We start from the raw sequence: 20,316 nt of genomic DNA, 5'->3' as shown, positions 1-20,316 counted from the left end.
AAGAACACATATATAAAACCATTTTAGTAATGATATTAGCAACGGTCCTTCTGAGAACACGTACTTAAAATTGAAATAGCAATGGTATTACGAACGGTCAACCACTATTTAGAAACACTTATTAGAAATGATTTTAGCAATGGTATTTGAAACAGTCAATGTAGTTTAAGACCAGGGGTTTGGAACTATTTTAGTAATGGTATTTCGAACGGTCATTTATTTAGATTTATAATATTTTTTTACCATTACTAAAATCGTTCCTAATTTTTTAATTCTATAATTTATTTATATTTTCTAATTTATTCATATATTTAATAAATTGTAATAAATAAATAAATTTATATATTTTAATATATAATAAATTAATTTAATAATTTTTTTATTAATTATATTTACGAATTTAATTAATTAACTAAAATTGAAATAATGAAATTTAATAAATATTATGAAACATGAATAATTAAGAAAAAATATAATATTAGTATGAAGAATTATCTAATTAATAAAAAAAAATTAAAATCAAATCTAAGCCCTCCTCTTCAACGATATCAATCTCGTCCTGGTTTGAGGCTGGGGGGTCTGTTCAAGGCAATTCTGGAACATCTCCTGCAAAACATACAAAATTATTAGTACTTTTAACCAATAATTATTTTTTCTAAAACAAAGAATATCAATAATCTACTTACTGCCACCTCACCCGCTCTCAGCCCAGTCCAGCAGCCGTCCTCCTTTTTCGTGTAGCACGTTTCAAATAACTCCATCCGCTTGGACGGCTGATCGAGCTCTGCCTCTAGTAAAAGAAAAAATAGTTAACATCTTATTTATCAACATTATTTTCCGTTGACAAATGAAGATGGATAAACTAAATAATTATACTGACAAAATTCACTTGATGGGCTAAAACTTAAAGGCATGTGTGATCTATTTCTACATGGTTACAAAGGAACTATATATTTTTAAATAATTATTAATTGTTAATTGTATTTTAATTTGAAATATTACCTCAATATTGTTATTGTTGATATTATTTTCAAAATAATATTATTATTGGAATTATTGATCTAATTTTATGATTATTGACATTATTATGTAAAAATATTATTATTAGGAATATTTTCTAATTTTGGATTATTGACATTGTTATGTAAATAATGATATTATTGGGAATATTACCCTAATTTATGTTAATGTGATTATTATGTAAAAAATTATTAATGGAAATATTGGTCCATTTTTTTTATTATTTACATTTATTATGTAAATATGTTAGTATGGGGGAAATTGGTCAAAAAAATTTTATTTATGTGATTATTATGTAAAAATTTATTAATTGGAATAAATTCTCAATTTTTTTAATTATTTATATTTATTATGCAAAAATGTAATCTTGGTGAAATTGGTCAAATATTTTGTATAAATTAAATATAAATTGCATAAATAACACAATGAAATAAACATAAATTGCATAAATTACTCAAAAAATTATACATAAATTGCATAAATTACACAAACTGTAGAAATGACCAAAAATTAGAAAAAAATAACAAAACAAATTCAAAATTAAAAAAAGTTTTCTGTCAGTTTTTTAAAAATAAAAAAAAATTTAAAAAGTACCAAAAATTTACAGAAAATATTTAAAAATACCTAAAAAATTTACAAAAAATTAGAAAAATTACAAAAATATTACAGAAAATTAGTAAAATTAAAAAAAATACAAAAATATCAGAAAAATTTCAGAAAACCGTAATTAGTTTTATTAAAAAAAATTTAGAAAATTTTTTCAAAAAACAGAAATTTTATATAGTTAAATGGCCGAATTTGTTTTTCGAAAACTAGCCAAAATGTTTTAAAAAAATTGGTGTTTTATTTTATATGAAAGTGGGGGAAAAGAAGAAGAAAAGTGTGGTGAAACAAACGAAGAAAAATGGTGGGGGTGGGGGGGTATCAAAGAAAAAAGTTGGGGGGTCCCAAAAAAGAAACAGGAAACCCAACCATTTGATTCCACTTACCTCTGGACGGCGGCGGACGGCTGACGGTAGTGGAGCTAAGTACCAGGTGAGGGAGAGAGTGAGGGAAGGAGAGTGAAGGAGGAAGAGGGAGGGAGAAATAAAAAAATCTTCTAAGTTTTGTATGTATACCGATTTTTGGAGCGGGCTTGGAACCGGCAATTTTTAAAAAATCATTCCAAGACCTCTCCTAGCAAAAAAAAAATATCATTTCTGTTGACAAGCAATATTTAAAAAGTCGTTCCTATTGTTTAGCCATTCCAAATAACCGTTCCCAAAAAAATAATGTCATTTGTTTCGAAATGATGTCATTTTGGTGTAATATTAATACGACCATTCCTAATGCTTACTAACAGTTCCTGTGTCTCAAAATTATTTTCCCAAAAAATTCAGAAAAAAAAATAAAAGAAAAACTATCCTAGACATGTTAATGATCAGAAAAAACAGACCATAAATTAATTAAGGCCATTTGAAACATATAATGCATTAAATTAAATTGAAATATGTTCGAAGATCAAGTGTATTTGTATATATAAGGTTGTTAGTCTTACATAAGTACAAGTAACATCTTATACTGTTATATTGTCGCGTAATTAGACCATTGTATATTATTAAATCGACAAATACTGCATTCATTGAAGTTTTGGATATTTTTGTTACACAGATACTAAGATATCGTATCTAATACACAGTTAACGATGATAAAAATGATGCAACTAGCCATCAGACCATGTAATTTTAGTCAGACTGCTAAGTATGTTCACCTATGGAAAGTATAGGTATGCGTTTAAAATTGGGATTAATCAGGGCCACGAATTGCAATATGGTGTAACCGGGAAGTGAATTAGGAATCTGTGGACATATTTGGGAATTGATAGTTTATAAATTTAGGCACGATTTTATTTAAATTCTTTTTATGAACGGTCAAATATTTGAAAACCGTTCCTAAGTTTGACTTTCCCACCACTTTTCATTTGGTGCGAAATTAAAATTTTAAACTGATTTTGGAACAATCAAAATAAATTGGTTGTTCCTAAATTTTTATTTTCCCTCCTATTTTATTTAGGCTATTGTAATGTATTTAGGAACGATTTTCTTAAAGTCCGTTCAAAGTTGGAATGACCTTCGGAACAGTTTGTTGGTTTCTGGACAGTTCGTAAACCGGAAAATTTATTTTTTGTTCTCAAAAATAATTTTATTTGTGTGAGAACATTATTTTTCAAATTGTGTACAAATCCACTCCAAAAACCATTCCAATTTGTAGCAGGTTTTGGAAAAGTTTTCCGAAACATAATACTTCTTAAGTAAAACTCATAATTTGGAATGATTTTTCGCATAATTCATTAAGTATATACTAAAACTGTTTCAAATTGTACCTTATTTTGAAAATGTTTTTTAACTATCTTCTGGACATTCATTGTCATACATATAGGAACGATCACTGCAAGACCTTTCATAATTTTAATAATCTATTCCAAACGAGTTCCAAATATTAACCGTTACTATTTTTGAGCTGTCTTTGGAACGAACTTTGTAACGGTTAGTGAACGGTTTTGACATTCCAAAATTATTACCCAAAAACAAGTGGATCATGACGTCATCTACAAATATTTGTTCCTCGTGTGTTCCAAAGTCCGTTCCAGTATGGAATGGGTTTTGGAACGATACCCTTACCCATGCCAAATCCGACCTTTTTTTGTAGTGTATATAGGGCGTTTTCCAATTTCTTCCCATTTGTTATGGTCTTCTCATATTGTATCTCATTAGATAAAAATATTATTTAATTTGTATCCTTACATCTATTTGCTATCCAATAATGAATTTAGTCTTTAGCCATCTCACGTGCATTTTCATTTATATTTGTACTAAGACTCTGGTAACAATTCATGAAGTCGGGAAGATGGATTGTTAACTGACTTATTATCTCCATAGGGTGAGAACTTGATGACTCCATCAAATACTTGTTGCGGTGATTTAGATATTCCAACAGATAGTAACGAATGAATCAACTTCTAAACGCCGAAGTGACATACAGGAACTTGATACTAGTAGGCACAGTTTAGATAAGGGGCTAAAATAATTCAATTAGGAATAAGTGACAATGCCAAGATTTGCCTGAAAAATGTGTACTTTAAGAGACATAGCTGAGTTTTTGTCCTCCGCTTTACACGGGGCAAACTTTACAGACTTCAACCTTATGCTTTACCCAATTGCTTAATGTGGATAATGCATTATCGCAAAATGCACAAAGTGTTCCACGATACCCAATGCTCTCTTGTGTCACCGTTCTTGTCCCACCAGAAGTTAGACATCATGCCTTCAATCTCATGAATAGGTGATGAGGGAAATTTTAAGCATGATATAGGATACATTACGATAGATTGAATAATTGCCTTTAGGAGAATCTCCTTACCCGCTTGGGAGAGCACCTTCTTCTTCCAGCCTTGTACTCTTAGTCAAATCTTATCCTTTATTCTAGCACATTAATATTTCTTTCTTCAAGCGTCCACCCACCGCTGGTAACCCCAAGTGTTGACTTTCGCTACAGCCAAGTGGTGATCATTGCATATGTTCTTACTAAACCCCATGCTTGATTTTTTAAGATTGATAATCTACCCCGATGCTTGTGTGTATCGGTATAGTATGGTACCATGGAAAGATGACGATGTGGCCTTGCAAAAAACAGAAGGGTATCTTCGAGAGTAGGTGAGATATTCGGGGTGCCACGGATGCCATTCAAACACCCTGGATCAAACCCAGTTATTTAGCCGCTTTTAACGTTCCACTGAGAAGTTCTCCACAAAATAAGAATAGGTAAGGCGATAGGGGGTCTTCTTGTTCGATTCCCCTAGACAGCTTTACTAGTCTAAAATTCTCACCATTAAGAACAGAAGAATAACTAACAGTACAAAACAAGCATCAAAAGGACATGGACAAAAGAGTAATCAAACCCTAGTCTAATAAGATAGACTCCAAGAAGAGCCACTCAACCAGGTCTTAGACGTTGCTCATGTCAAGCTTCATTATTAAACAGCCATTCTTTCCTACTGTCTCAGATTTCAAGAAGTAATTAGCATCATAAGTGAGAAAAATATTAACAGATATTAGTCGACCTGGAATAAAGGCCAATTGTGATTATGAGATAATTAAAACAGAGAAGGTTTAATCTAGCTATGGTTTTTTATGCACTCTATAAACGACATTGCAAAAGCTAATAGGTCGAAAACATTAAACTGAATCAATCTTATCACATTTTGTAATTAGAAGTATATGAGTAAGATTCAGCGAAGGATCAAACCATTGATTATGCAACAAGTTAAGAATGACAAATGAGATATTTTTTTTCTTTTGATATGCTAAAATTTGTTACAAAAGATTTGGGGCATACCATTGGGTTTGGGTGATTTCAAAAGAGACATTTGTGAGATAGCTTCTACAATCTCCTTCTCTTTGTAGGGTTCTTTGAACGGCCATTTCATCTCCTTTGATACCTTACGTTCACCTGTGTTTACTACCTCGTTAATGATCTTTGGAGAGGAGTATGCCAAGGTGAATAATTCATCAAAAAATTGATAATGATGCTCACAATCTACTCTTTTTCTTGACACCACGTACACTCATCATTTTGCAGTTCATCAATCTTATTCAGCCGATGCCTGTAAGATGCTTTGAAATGAAATAGCCTTGAGTCGCAATCATCCTCTTTTGACCAATCTTCTTTGCCTCTTTTTTTCTAGATTATCTCATCTTCCATAAAACATCTCTCAATTTCCTCTCGACATTTTTTCAGCATTTTCAATCAATGGTCAAGACTCTAGAAATTTAATCCTTTCTTCAAGCTCTTTAATCATCCATTTCAAGTGTCCAAATGAGCACTTGCTCTATCTAGCCAGTTACATCCTACAGCATTCGACTTGTTAAGTAGATGTTTAATGTTAAAAGAGGTACAAACAACCTTCCCACTATCAAAAATGATCTTCACACACTCGTAAAAGAGGTACAAACAACCTTCCCACTATCAAAAATGATCTTCACACACTCGTCTACCTTCAACCACATTCCCCCAAAGCGCTACACCTTAGAGTAGTTGTAGTGAAAATTGATGATTTAGAGTCATACTTATAATTAAAGGAGCACAGTCAGACAATTGAATCGGGATGACGTCTACTTTTGCATTTGATCAGGTACACCACCTTGAGTTTGCACATGTACAATCCAAACGAGCCATGACATTGTTGGAATGAATGACAAAAAGCCAGTTAGATTGGTTGTTAATCATTCTCCAATCTTTATCAAATAGTATTAGATTGATGAATACAGTAAGAGTTCATCAAGTTGGCAGGCATTTTATTTTGTTTACCACTGATATTGAATGGGGTTTTTAATATCACAACCAAATGGGCACAGCTCGACAAGGTGAAACTCGTGGAGTTGGGCTACGCATAGATTTGGCAGTTATGAAACCAACTCATGAAGGTCTCGGCCTGATGCGTTCCAAGTCGAGAACCTGGAAATAGGGCATCAAAGGTCCTATAGAGTCTTGCACTAAGTATCGCAGCCGTGTTTCGTCGGCAAGAGACGTAGGTCTTCTTTGCTTTAGTGGATTAGTTCAAAAGGTAGTTGACTGACTGAACTGACTTGCAAGAATTGTCTTATGGAAACTATTAAGGTCTGATCAGTATGACTGGGATTTTTTGGTTCTGATAGTATGAGATTAGTCCTCGGACTTGAGTAATCATGCTAGTCACGTGCATATGAAGACTGTATCTCGGATATGGCGAGCGATGAATGTATCGTGAGACATGATCGTCATAAGCCTTATCCAGTGCATTATGAGTATGTAGTAAGGACGGTGGATTCCAATAGAGGATCTATCCCCTATCAGTATATGTCAGTGAGTTCTCCTATACACACTAAGATAGTTTAGACTCTAAAAGTATTTAGCCAAAATGATAGATCGATTAGGCATAGTTTTTAAGATCAGGTCATTAGAGTAAATGCATCAGGAGTATTAAGCATTGTTGCCTAGTCAAGGATGGGAACCGACACCCAATTCGATGCCTAATTCTAAGACCGGGAGATGGTTGACAGTAGGACCGTACTAGTACAGATCGGAGCCTATATGTTCACGCTGATATTCACCTACTTTCTAGTACCATGGATCATTGTTACACGACCACCCATGGTAACGAGCTATTTCAGATTATGGGATAATTCAGAATAATTAATTAAATTAGATTTAATTAATTTTGTTGGTCGCACATGCCCAAGTCTAGCTGAGGGTGAACTTAAAGTGTCACACCCTACCACTATAATGGGATGAATTTAATTTGGAATTAATTCCAGAGAGTCGAATTAATTTAATTGAATTAAATTAAATCTTGGAGAGAATGAATGATTGGATCATTTATTTAGACCAATTCATTTGATGGATGACTTTAGTTTAATTAATTGGATTAATTAGAATTTCAAGTTAGCTTTTAAAATTAATAAGATTAATTTTACTGGGCTTGGTTTGATTTATGAATTGGATTTATAAGTTAAAAGCGAGAAAATAGAAGGCTTGGATCCTTTAATTGGATCAAAGTATATTTTAATATTGGACTTATAAATTAAATTAGGTTTGATTTAAAGTCCATTAGACTTGGGCTTTATTTAGTTTTAATTAATCAAGCTCGGTCCATTAAAATGCAAGCCCAAGTCCTTTGCTAGACCATGGCTAGGTTAAAGAGTCAAAACTCCTCCTTGGGTGTGGTGTGGCATAGAGGTGTTAGATGGTTGAAGAAATCTTTCTAGGTTAAAGCTCCTTGGTATCTTGTGATAGTTTCTAAAATACTCACAGCCGACCAGCAGCTGCAGCAAAAACATATCCATGAAATTTCACTCCTACTTTCTCTCCAAAAACCCTCTTAAGATCTTAGAGATCCAAAGAGGAATAAAGGATCAAATTTTACACAATAACGTTGTTGATTCTTTGCACATTTGTTGAGTTTTTGCTAGTACAAAATCTCATTGTGAACGATACAGAATGAGGAATCAATGCTTGTAGTCGAACATAATGTGGATTTTTGTCCCTCTTATTTATTTTTTCTCCGAATTATTGGCCTTTTTTGTTTTATTTTTACACCGAAGGTCAGGGAAAAGATTAAGGGTACACCCATTGGTCAAGATTTAATTTTGCATTTAATTTTGGGCTAGAGAATTTTTCTTAAATTTTGGAATATATAAAATATAATTGATTCTTGGAAAAGTAGAAAAAAACCAAAAAGTTTCAAAAAAATAAAAAAAAATGGCAGTAGATGTGCCGACAAGCGCACGGTCGGGCGCGCACTCCTACGGGCATGCGTGCTAGGAAGAGCGCATGCATGTCTGCGCTGGCACGCGAGGGCGTGCACTGGAAACAGATCCACGAGCCGGGTGCGCGCTTTGTTTGCTCATGTCTGCTTTATGTTTTTTCAAAATTTTTTCTGATTTTTTTGCATATTTTTCTGAAAAGTAAATTTTGGGGAATTTAATTTTTGGTTGAGATGTGGTATTTTCTAAAATTAAATTACTAAAATTAATTTGAATTGGTTCTCAAACAAGAATTAATTTTTGTATCAGTAGCACTTATGTCCATAAATAAGTTGCATTATTTTTAATGAAAAAACTCTTGGATTGGATATGTGATTAATATGACATTGGATATTATTATTGTAATGCATGGTTTGTGTTATATTTTTTGTCCATGTTTATTTTGAAAATAAATGTGTTCTTTTCTTAATTTTATTAACATGGATGATCACAAAACCCATTGGATGGTTTATTTTCTGTTGGGTTGTGGCATGCTTGCCACTTATTTTCTTTTCTATCTGTTTTTAGCCTAATTATTTAAGGCATGTTTCTCCCTATTTATGTACTTTCCGCTACTTGTGTTTGGGGTTTCTTTTTGGTCGTTATAAGTGTAGTAGGTTAGGGAAATTTAGTTTTATTGTTTGTAACAATTGAAAAAACTAGCTCAGACAATAGAGGCCTATGGAGGAGCCATGGGTTGGCACATAGAGAAGAGGTCGAAAGGACGGAGCCCACGAAGGAGATGAGGAAATAAAGTGACATTACAAAGCCCATAGTATGTTAATGAGCCTACCCTAGACTGAGCATCGATCTACTATGAGCTCAGTAGATCACATAGGTGGCTTTTGATTATCCAATAGTGGCGTACTATACTTTTATTTTTGCGTTCCATGCATTTTAATTAATATTTTTAATATTTAGAATATTATGCATGAAAATTATTAAATGTGATGAGGTCTCGGTTATATAAATAACAAAAAACCCTCACTTGGTTGGACCAAGTTAAAATGGAAATAAACATCGAGAATTTTGCTTGCGGGCTCGAAGCCCACTAAGTAAAGGTTTTCCGAAAACCCATTTGAGAGTGATGGTTTTTATAGAAATAGTAGGAGGGTTAATAACTGAAGTCCAAATCCTTAACTTGAACATCATTTTATAATAATCTAGTAATTTTTGTATTTATTGTAGATGTCTATGAATCCACTTAACAGCATACTTGAGGATAATAAATTTTGATGGAACAAACGATTTAAATTGGCTGAGAAATCTGAGAATAATCAAAGATTTCAAGAACTAAACTTATGTTCTGGATAAGTCTACCTCGTACTTTGCCAAAAGGGTTCTTGCTAGGAAAACATTTGACGCTCGAGAAATTTACTCAGTGGCATGAGGACAACTGGACAATTCGCAGTATCGTACTGGGCATGATGAGTAACAAGATCCAGAAACAGTACGAGAGGTACAAAGATGTATGGTGAATAATACACCGCAAAATGAACATTATGTGATAACGTATGAAGGAATTCTTAGGTGCTAGAATAGTTGAGGGATTGTTCGTATGAGAGCATCGAGTGATGATACTATCCCTAGTAGAAAAGTTGAAAGACCTCCAGGCTAATTTCAAGAATGAACGTGATCTTACAATCACTACAACCCTTTTTTGATCAATTTATTATCAACTAGAACATGAATGGGATTGAGAATAACCTTCATGAGTTGATTAATATGTTGGTCCAGTACAACACAACGGTTGAAAAATATGCATCAGCCAGTACTAGTAGGAGAGGCTTCGATCTCTAAAGCGAAGGGCAAGGGTGCCAAATGGGGGAGAGAAAGAGTGATGAGACTTCTTCTGCTGCTTCTAGCACTTCAAGTGATCCTGTTACGCTGTTAGGCGGGGGTAAAGGAAAAAGGAAGATTGTTCGTCAGTCAAGTATACCAAATGATGTTTGCATTTATTGCTGAGAAAAGGGCCATTGGAAGAGGGAGTGTCCTGACCTCCTCTCTGATGAAGGTAAAATTTTTAATTGAGTATGAACATAATCACCATTCTACTCATGGTATTGGATACCACTGAATTCATAATCTGTGAATGGTTTGCATGTGATGATGAGGAATAGAAAAATTAAAACAAGAAGGTCCTAAGGCTTAGCGATAAAGGGGCTATTATTGTAATGACTAGGGACTTAGTTAGGCTTAGTGGTGATCATGTTAATATAACGTTTATGTAACCTAGCATGATCGAAATAGTGATTTCAATTATTGTTGGACAATTTGGACTACGTATATTGGTCGATAAGTCTTTTCTGTAACATTAAATGAGAAATGTCTATTGGGTGAAATATAAAATTTCTATTCATAATTGGATTATGCATAATCAAGAATGAAACTTATCGTTCTGGTTGGACAATCTCTTCTAGCTGAGGATGAGAAAGTGTGATGGACTCAAAGAGCATTAGAAATATGTGATTCGGATCCATTAGCTTTCAAAACTTTTTCTGAGAATGAGAAAGACCACAAAAGCTTTTTGTAGGTCAAAATGAGCTTATCAGTTGCACATTGAACTGGATCTAGTGTGATATTTGTTAGTCACCAAAACACACAAATTCAGTATGGGGTTCACAAGTCTAATTCCATTTGATGGGTTCAAAGAATTATACTCAAAGTGGTGAACCAAACTGATCACCTTTTGATTGGATCGAGAAGGTATGTATTTAGTGAGAGTTCTTGAGTATTGAAAAATGAGAATATGATTCTCCACTCAATGAAAGTCTGCCTGAAAGGGCCACAGTTGACCAGCCTTTGATAAGAAAGAAATTAAAAGACATAACGAAGTAGAGAGAAAGATGCATATATCATCATTTTTCGTTAGCTTTTCTTGATTCTTTTTATTTCCAGTAAGGAACAATTAAACTTTACTGATTCGTGATTGTAATGAAATTAATAATGCAGTGAAAATATAGACATTCCACTCTTTTCTTCTTTAACTGAAGATGTTAAAAGAAGAGCAAATTGAAATTAATTTGTTTATATTTTGATGTTCGATCATTGAGATTTTGAATAAATTAATATATTGAAATTTTAACTAAAATTCGATTTGTTCAACTATTTTAAAAAATTATGAACTTCTTATTTAAAAAAAAAGGTACTATAAATACGTTATAATGTATGCATATTTTCTATAAACGTATATGAAATGCACATAAATTGTTTGAAATTTTGAATTTATAATGTTGGTACTCAATATTAATAAATAATGTTTTAGGATATGTTAGCATATAAGTGGTTAATACAGTTATATAATACGAAACTATATTTAACATAATTAATTTAAAATTCAGTAAATTACGTATTGTTGAATTGTAGATTTTTTTGTAGTTCCTTTTAGTTAGATTGTTTTAATCCAAAATCATCAAATTACTTCTTTTAATTAATAACTTTTTTCCATAAAAATGGTTAAAAAATTAATGACCCGTTGTTTATAAAATTAAAAGTACTACTAAATAAAACAAAACAAGCCGGAGAGATATAATTGTAATGATTTATCTTCAATGAAATCATCTTCTATTGTATATGTAATATGAAATGCATACATTTCTTCGTATTATCTCATAATATTTAGGGTTAATTATATTTTGTCATCCGAACTATGACTATTTTTATATATTGGTATTTAATCTTTTTGTGTCAAGTTACCATTTCAACTTTACAAAATTTTACACTTAGTCATTTATAACTATTTTTCAACCAATTTTTTTATAAAAAAAACATCACATGCAGGCACATGTGATGTTTAATGTAATATGATATTTTTCACATATGCACAATATGTGATGTTTTTTCGGGTAAAAAATCAAGAAAAAGACGATCATATATAGCAAAGTGAAAATTTTTGCAAAGTTTAAATGGTAAGTTGATACAAAAAAATAATTCAATGGCAAAAGTAAAAACGGGCATAGTTTGGATGGAAAAATGTAGTTTGCCTAATGCTTATAACTTTTTGTATCCCCCATGATATTTTGTAATTATATTCTTTAATAGTTTAGCTTGTAACAACAATTTTGGTCGTTTATAAATACCACTATGTAATTCATTTGTAAATATTTTTTTGGAAGAATTATAAGAAAAGAGATTTGGAGAGAATACGTATATATTGCTTTCTTATATACTATTATGAGTAATAACCTAAGAAACGTAGAGTTTTTATAAGTTTCTAACATGATAACTACGCAAATTGTCACGATTTTATAGTATTTTAATTCTCCTTTTTTAGCCAAAATACTCATAATCTTGTAAATTTATTGCTTATTCAGCTGAAAGTGATAATATGAGATGAAGATGGCGAAAATCAACGCAAAAATGGATATTGAGGACATCAAAAAGGCAAAAGGAGATTTCAAGGCAATTTGCAGGGTTGACTAAACGTGCCCACGCATTGTGATTTGGTCAACACGGATGAAGAAAGAAAAGGCGTGATTTTCGCAAGAGAAAAGAAGGAATGATGTGCACAAATTTGGAAAGGACTCCTTTGAATATATTATTTACGATTTATTTACTTTTATAAAACTAATCATGTACTTATTCCCCCCCTACGTCTAAATTCATAGGAGACTTTTATTATAAATAGGCGGATCCCTTCATTTGTAACACAACTTAGAATTGAATAAAATACTTTATTTTCATTAGCTTACTTCACTGTCATACTCTCTCTTTTAGTTTTAATTTATTGCCGGAGTTAATGAAATTCCACTTCTTAGTGTGTTCTTCCATTTACATGTCCAGCTAAATTCTTTATTTTCTGGTTTAGGTTATGGTGATTGCTTGATTCGTAACATGTTGTGAGATCTAATCTGCTCTTTTTACACTTGTTAAATGAATATTCATGTTATTCTCTATGTTTTTATTACAAACGTCTGATTTATGAATAATTTGGCTCGTTGTTCATTATCAAGAAGGTTTGCTTAGCTAATTGGACTTTACAAAATTCGTGTAATTATTTGTTTAGTTCAATGTTTAGTAGCAACATAGCATGATTAATTATGTCAAAGTAGTTAGTTATGTTATGGGGAATGCATGATTTAGTTTAAATGAATTATTCTCGTAGGAATTTATTGATTAGAATGAGGCCTTTCTAATTCTTAATGTTGTTAATAGATTAAATCTTGTGGACGTTATCAGGGTTGTCTAATCATTAGAGATCTAGCCAACGGTCGTACGTTGACTGACGAAAATGTAAGGAAAGGTAAGGTTGTTAGGTCGTACCAACAACCATAACTAATTTATTTGTTTATACAAGTGTTATTTTCGCATCAATGATCAACTCATAACAATCAAGCATGATCCTGACCTTAACCGGAAAAGCTTTCTCTCATATTCTCACCAGGTAAATTTTAACTATTTTCTTGTTTTTTTTTAGTTTGTTATTATTCTTCTCTATCATCAAATATCTCCCCCCATTATTTTCTTTTTCTTAAAGAAATCAACTGATAACCAGTCCCTATGGCATCGACCCTACTCCTACTTTCACAAGTGTTGTAGGAATTATTTTTTGTGGCCTCGACATCCACCATAAAACGTTATCAACACGACTTTACACTCAATCAAGGTAGAATGTTATATTTTTCTATGTATAATATTGGGAAAATCATATTTGGGTACCATTAAAAAAGGTCAGCTTTGTTTTACGTATCACAAATTTTGCAAGTTCAGTTTTTGGAACCATTAAACCAAAAAATAAGTATTTTTTGTACCAACTTAACGGCAAAGCTCATGTGCCGTGGACATGGGTCTTAACAACCGTCATGTAGCACCCCCTTCGCAACAAGGGCTATATCTACGCTAAACGTCATACTTATAGTAATCCCTGTGTTTATATATATATAAATGCACATAATAATTTAATCAATATGTACATGTATCCCCAACGTCATAGCAGGCGTAATCAACCTACAACATCATATATGCACATCAAACACCACAAGTAATTCATCACAGGTAATCTCCATTCTTATGTTCTCTCTATACAATCAAAATGTGATTTGTACTCTAACTGACAAAGAGGAGAAAACTGCATACTGGCCCGACCTGCCTGAGTATAACGTGTAGACCTAGCCTTTAATAGTCGGACACCTCAAAGTCCACTCCTGAAAGAAAATGTCAGCAGTAGGATGAGTCTGCCACTCAGTAAGTAATAACCAACTCTATCTCTATATGTATATAAAACACAGCCCAAACAAGATAAGTAGGCAACATACATGGAATACAGTCAATTTAATTCCAATATAATCAGTTGTGGTACATCACATAGCTATCTCACAATAAGATAATCAATTAAACTTCCTTTTTCCTAGTTTGCTTACTAGAAGGTGATATTGTATTTTTCCCGTCAACTTAATCTCACCGTTATATAAATTTAAGTGAATCCCCTTAACAAATGGCTCATCAATCTTATTTCGCAGATAGCTCTTTCATATTACACATAGCTGTTTCATTTCCCACATAGCTCTTTTCATATCACATCTTTTTCATATCGCAGGATCGCTCTTTTCATATCGTATTTTCACCTTATAGGGTTCTCAACACATCAAGGGGTATTCACACCACAATTATATTCAATTTCCACCACTCCCACCTTTCCACATATCATCATTCTTATAAGCAACTAGTAATGGTAAATAATATATCAACATATTCTCATTTTCAGACATCCACAACACATCAAACAACAAACATAATATTTCATCGTATTTCCTCATTCCACGTACACAATATCGTCAATCAAATTAAATCATCCATCACTCATATACTTTCAGATAAATCAATATCAGCATGAACCACAAATTCATATAACAGTAAAACCACAAACAAAGGGGACATATATAGATAATACTAATTGTTTACTTACCTCGACCTTACAACGCTTTTATCTATCCAATAGGTAGTGGTTCAGTCTTTTCAGTTTACCCCCGTATCCTATAATGAGTTATACCACATAAGGTTAATACATCGAGAATATCGTAATTTCTTTTAAATATAATACTATTATTATTCGTGCAATTTCTAATAATTCTTTAATATTCCATTTCTATCGACATACAACTCTTTGTTTTTCCTCTTTACTAACATACCATTCATTAAAGATAATTTTCGGAGTATTTCTATGAATTTTTCATCAATTTCTTGCTATTATACACTTTAATTAAATAACAATACGTAGAATTGCGTATTTGGTTAACAATTCCGATGAAATTATATAAATTAGCTATAGTAATATTTAAGTCTAACAAATTTAATAATCTAATTAACCAACGATATCATTTTTATATCCGGTTTGATATTTAATTCGACATTTATTTAAATAGTCAAACTCATAAAATATTCCAGTTAAATAGTACATCGCTCAATATAAATAATATTTAATAAATGAACTAATTAAATAATATAATTATATAAATTAATTAAAATTAAAATTGTATTTTCGTACCTCCTCTACTCTATTTTTTTTCGCAGGGAGAATTGCAAATTCACAATTGAAATGTGTGTGTAATGTGTATGTAAATTGTGTGTACAAAAGAAGAGAGAAGAGAGTGAGGCGGTGGGGGTGGTGGCCCACCAAGCCTACTCTCAACTCTCTCTCTCTCATTCGTACATATATGTATATATATATTATATTACTTACTTAATATATATATATTATTTACATATATATAATATTATTATTATTTTATTTATTTAATTAAACTTTTCACAAAATACTAATTACTTCCTTCCTAATTTCTTAATTAATATAATTTGCTCTCAAATATTATAACGACCAATTTAACCCGTTCAAGTTTTACTATATTCCATTTATGGAACATCATTTATTTACTAATTAAATACGTTTCATAAAACTTTACCAATTAATACCCCAATTATATATTATAATTTTTTGGGCGTCACACGTCAACCCCACAATTTTGGCGGGAAAAGTCACGTGAGTCTGAAAAAAAGAGGAAAAATTGGTCTTCCAACATTCCATAGTGTTTTGGTACCATGAAATCTAAAAATAAGCCTTTTTAGTCCCATAAAGTCATGTACGACGCAAAATAAGTAATACAACACATTCCAAAATAAAAGAAAGAATCCATAAGCATGAAGCGAAATATATTGGTTATAAATATACAATTTGAACTAACTGAAACCCGATTTAACAAAAGTATGACAAAATCCACTTGACAAAATATATGCACTGCAATGCACAATTTCTCGCTAATTGAAACCTGCTAATAAACTTCAACCTATATAAGTTTTTAACCTATTTCTAGATGTCTTTTCATTATAAAACATTCTATAAAGTTTTATTACATGATATATACAATACTTGTTAATTTTCAGAATTTTTTGAAATTTGGTTAAATTTATAAAGTTCCTTGAATTATGCTATACGGTAGTGCCCTTCTCTGCAGAACCGTACTCTTTCTAAAATTATATGATAATTTTAAATAGTTCTATAATGATTTATTATTTTCTCTATTAACTAATATGAGTCTTGAGTAACAATAAAATTTCTAAGATTTTTCTATGGACGGCCGAATTTTAAAAATCCATCCAAGTAAACTATGAGTCTGTATTGTAGTTATTCTTCAACTTGATTTTGCAAATTCTTACGCCTATTTATTCAACTAAATTTTATCTGATATATTTTTATGTATGTTAATCAATAACTTTATCAATTTATTTAAAATTTTCAAAGCCATATACTAAATATATAGGTTGAAGTCTTTTGGCAAGTTTCAATTAGCGAAAAATTGTGCATTACAATGCATATATTTTGTCAAGTGGGTTTTGTCAAATTTTTGGCACAGCAGGTTTCAATTAGCTCAAATCGTGTATTTATAACAAATATATTTTGCTTTATGTTTATGGATTCTATTTTTTATTTTGGAATGTGTTGTATTACTTATTCTACGCCGCACATGACTTTATAGGACCAAAAAGGCTTATTTTAGGTTTAATGGTACCAAAACACTATGGAATGTTGAAAGATCAATTTTTCCTCCTTTTTCTAAAACTCACGTGACTTTTTAAACCAAAATTATGGGGTTGACGGCCGTTAAGGCCCATGTGCACGGCACAAGGGCTCTGCCGTTAAGTTGGTACCAAAATTGCTTATGTTTTGGTTTAATGGTACCAAAACTCGAACTTGCAAAACTTGTGGTATCAAAAACAAAACTGATATTTTTTTAAGTTACCAAAACACGATTTTGCCCTATAATATTTATTCTTTATTGATTTACCTCTACAATATCTTAGTTACTTTTATTCTTGATTATTTAATAATGACATATAAATAATCGTGTTTTATACATTTCAATGTCTCCTGAAGTGAACATATATAATTAAAAAGTTCTATTATAATTGATATTGTCTCCAGAAGTAAGCGCACAATTTTTTATTTAATCCCCTGAAGTTTACATGATCTCCAGTAGTAGGTAAACTATTTTATACCAATTATCTTTGATATTATCCTTGAGACGATGATAAGTATAATATTTGATTTTCTCACCACCTGAAGTATTTTGAGATAATGGCTTGATCAAGAAGCCTAAAGCTTCTTCATTTATTTAATTGATCCATGATAATTTCTATGATATCATAGTGTAGATATTGTGATTAAAATATGACTAACTTGAAGTTAATTTAATTAATTTACTTTACCTACATAGTTTTCTTTCATATGCCTATGTAGTATTTTAAATGTTTGCTAGCATATTTATATGCAATAAAATTTAATTAGTGACAAAACAAATTGACATGAATACCAATTAATTGCCATTTGTAACAATTTAAGATTTAAGTCAAACTTAAATATATTTAATTCCATGTATGCATGTCATAATAATTCAGTTTAATTGCATGGTAACTTATATGTTCCTTATTGCTAGTAATACTTTTATGTCACTTTTTCTTTATATTCATGTGTAATACATTTGATTCTACTTTAATGTATATGTTGAATGTTATGCTAAAAGTGCATGTTAACTTGTTGTAGTTTAATGGCCAATCTCACAAAATTGGATTTCAGTGCTCTTGATTTTCTTGAAACAAACTATCTATTGTGGGTCATTGATGTCGAATTGCATTTCGCAAGTAGCAAATTGGGGGAAACAATAAAATAAAATACTAATGCTTCCAAGCAAGACTGTGCTAAAGAGATAATTTTGCTTTGTCATCATCTCCATGAAGACTGAAGTCTCAATATTTAACCGTGAAAAGTCCTTTTTAACAATAGAAGAGTTAAAAGGATCGATTTTAAGCATAAAAAAACTATAATATTACCACGTGCGAGATATGGGTGAATACAGTTGCGATTGGAATATTTCAAGTCAATTGCTGAATATAATTCTGAGATGTTTCAAATTGTATAAAAATTGAGATTCCGTGGAGATGATGTGACAATGAACAAATGTTAGAAAAAATATTTTCTACTTTTGATGTATCTAACCTTGTACTCTAGCATCAATAAAGGAAACGTGGGTTCAAAGCCTATTTAGAGTTGATTTCATGCCTACTTGTTGAGAAAGAAAATAATCAGCCTTTTGTTGAATAATAATCACACTTGACCCATTAGTTCCAAACTACTTCCTGAAAATTCAGCAGCATTTTTTGAAGTAAATGCTACTTCTTCATAAAAGGGGCATGGTCAATACCATTTCTCACCACGCAACATTCTCATAGATGTGGTCTTAGTCATGGAGGTCGTAGTCGTGATCATGGTAATAGTCGTGGACATCATCATAATGTAAGGATTAATTCCAACATTCAGAAGAACAATGGGAACAAGGCAAAGAATCAACAAGAGAAAACTATAAATGGAGAGCCTTGCCATAGATGTGGAATGTCTAGACATAGGTCCCGTACCTGTAGTATGGCACAACATTAAGTCAAGCTCCCTTCTGCCTTTGCACTCGAGGGCCAATCTCCGTCCGGCCCGAGGAAACCTTTGCACGCCTCCGTTACCTTTTGGGAGGCCTATGCCTCATAGAAATTGTCTACTTGAGACTGTCCCTTGGCCCGTAGGCCCTGACACAAGGTTAGAATTCTAGCTCTTCCAGAGTGGTATCTCACTGATGGCTCGGGCCCCCACGGAAGGAGGCCTTTTTCACCTTCCACCTAAGCTGTGCAGGAAAGGCCCAAACCCAATCCCACGGAACAGTCAAGCTTCATAGGGTCTTTCTGTCCAGGTGCAGGTAATCCGTATCTCAACAGATATGTCTATTTCACCGATCCTCTCTTCAAGACAATGCCCAGATCGTTACGCTTTTTGTGTGGGTCGGAACATGCCCAACAAGAAATTTCACTATCTTAGGACCGCTATAGTTACGGCCGCTGTTCACCGGAGATTCGGTCGCCAGCTCCCCAGTCATTAGGTCACCAACTTCCTTGACCTTCCGGCACTAGGCAGGCGTCAGCCCTTATATACCGCTTTTGGGCAACCCTCAACAACTAAGAGATCCATTTGAACAACACGAGGACTAGTTGAAGTAATGAGCCTACCAATATAAAGCAAAGGTTAAAGAAGTTGAGACTAATTTTTTTGAGGCTGGAATCTCAGAATTTTTTGGTCCATTGAAAATGATGAAAAAGGTCTCCATGAGCTTCCCTTAAAGTTTGGTGACATTCCTGAGGATTTCAACAAAGCTTACTGATTAGATATTATCTCATATGTTATTAGAATGTTTCCATTATTAAGGTATGTTTACTTTAATCAATAGGGTATTTTTTTTTTAAATATTGCAATGTCTTTTATATTTTTACAAATGAAGTTTTTCCTTCCTTATTATATGTCGATTTCATTTATATAGAATGGATGAAGCCATGAATTCTCAATGACAAGGAGCATTGTCTTGTTGATGTGCTACTATACAAACCATTCTAAGAAACAAGAGTTTTTCTCAAACTTGTTAATGACAAGAAAAATAGTGAATACTATTTC

The sequence above is a fragment of the Sesamum indicum genome, unplaced genomic scaffold, assembly GCF_000512975.1.
Source record: "Sesamum indicum cultivar Zhongzhi No. 13 unplaced genomic scaffold, S_indicum_v1.0 scaffold00167, whole genome shotgun sequence".
Taxonomy (NCBI): domain Eukaryota; kingdom Viridiplantae; phylum Streptophyta; class Magnoliopsida; order Lamiales; family Pedaliaceae; genus Sesamum; species Sesamum indicum.
This window is presented reverse-complemented; position numbering follows the sequence as displayed.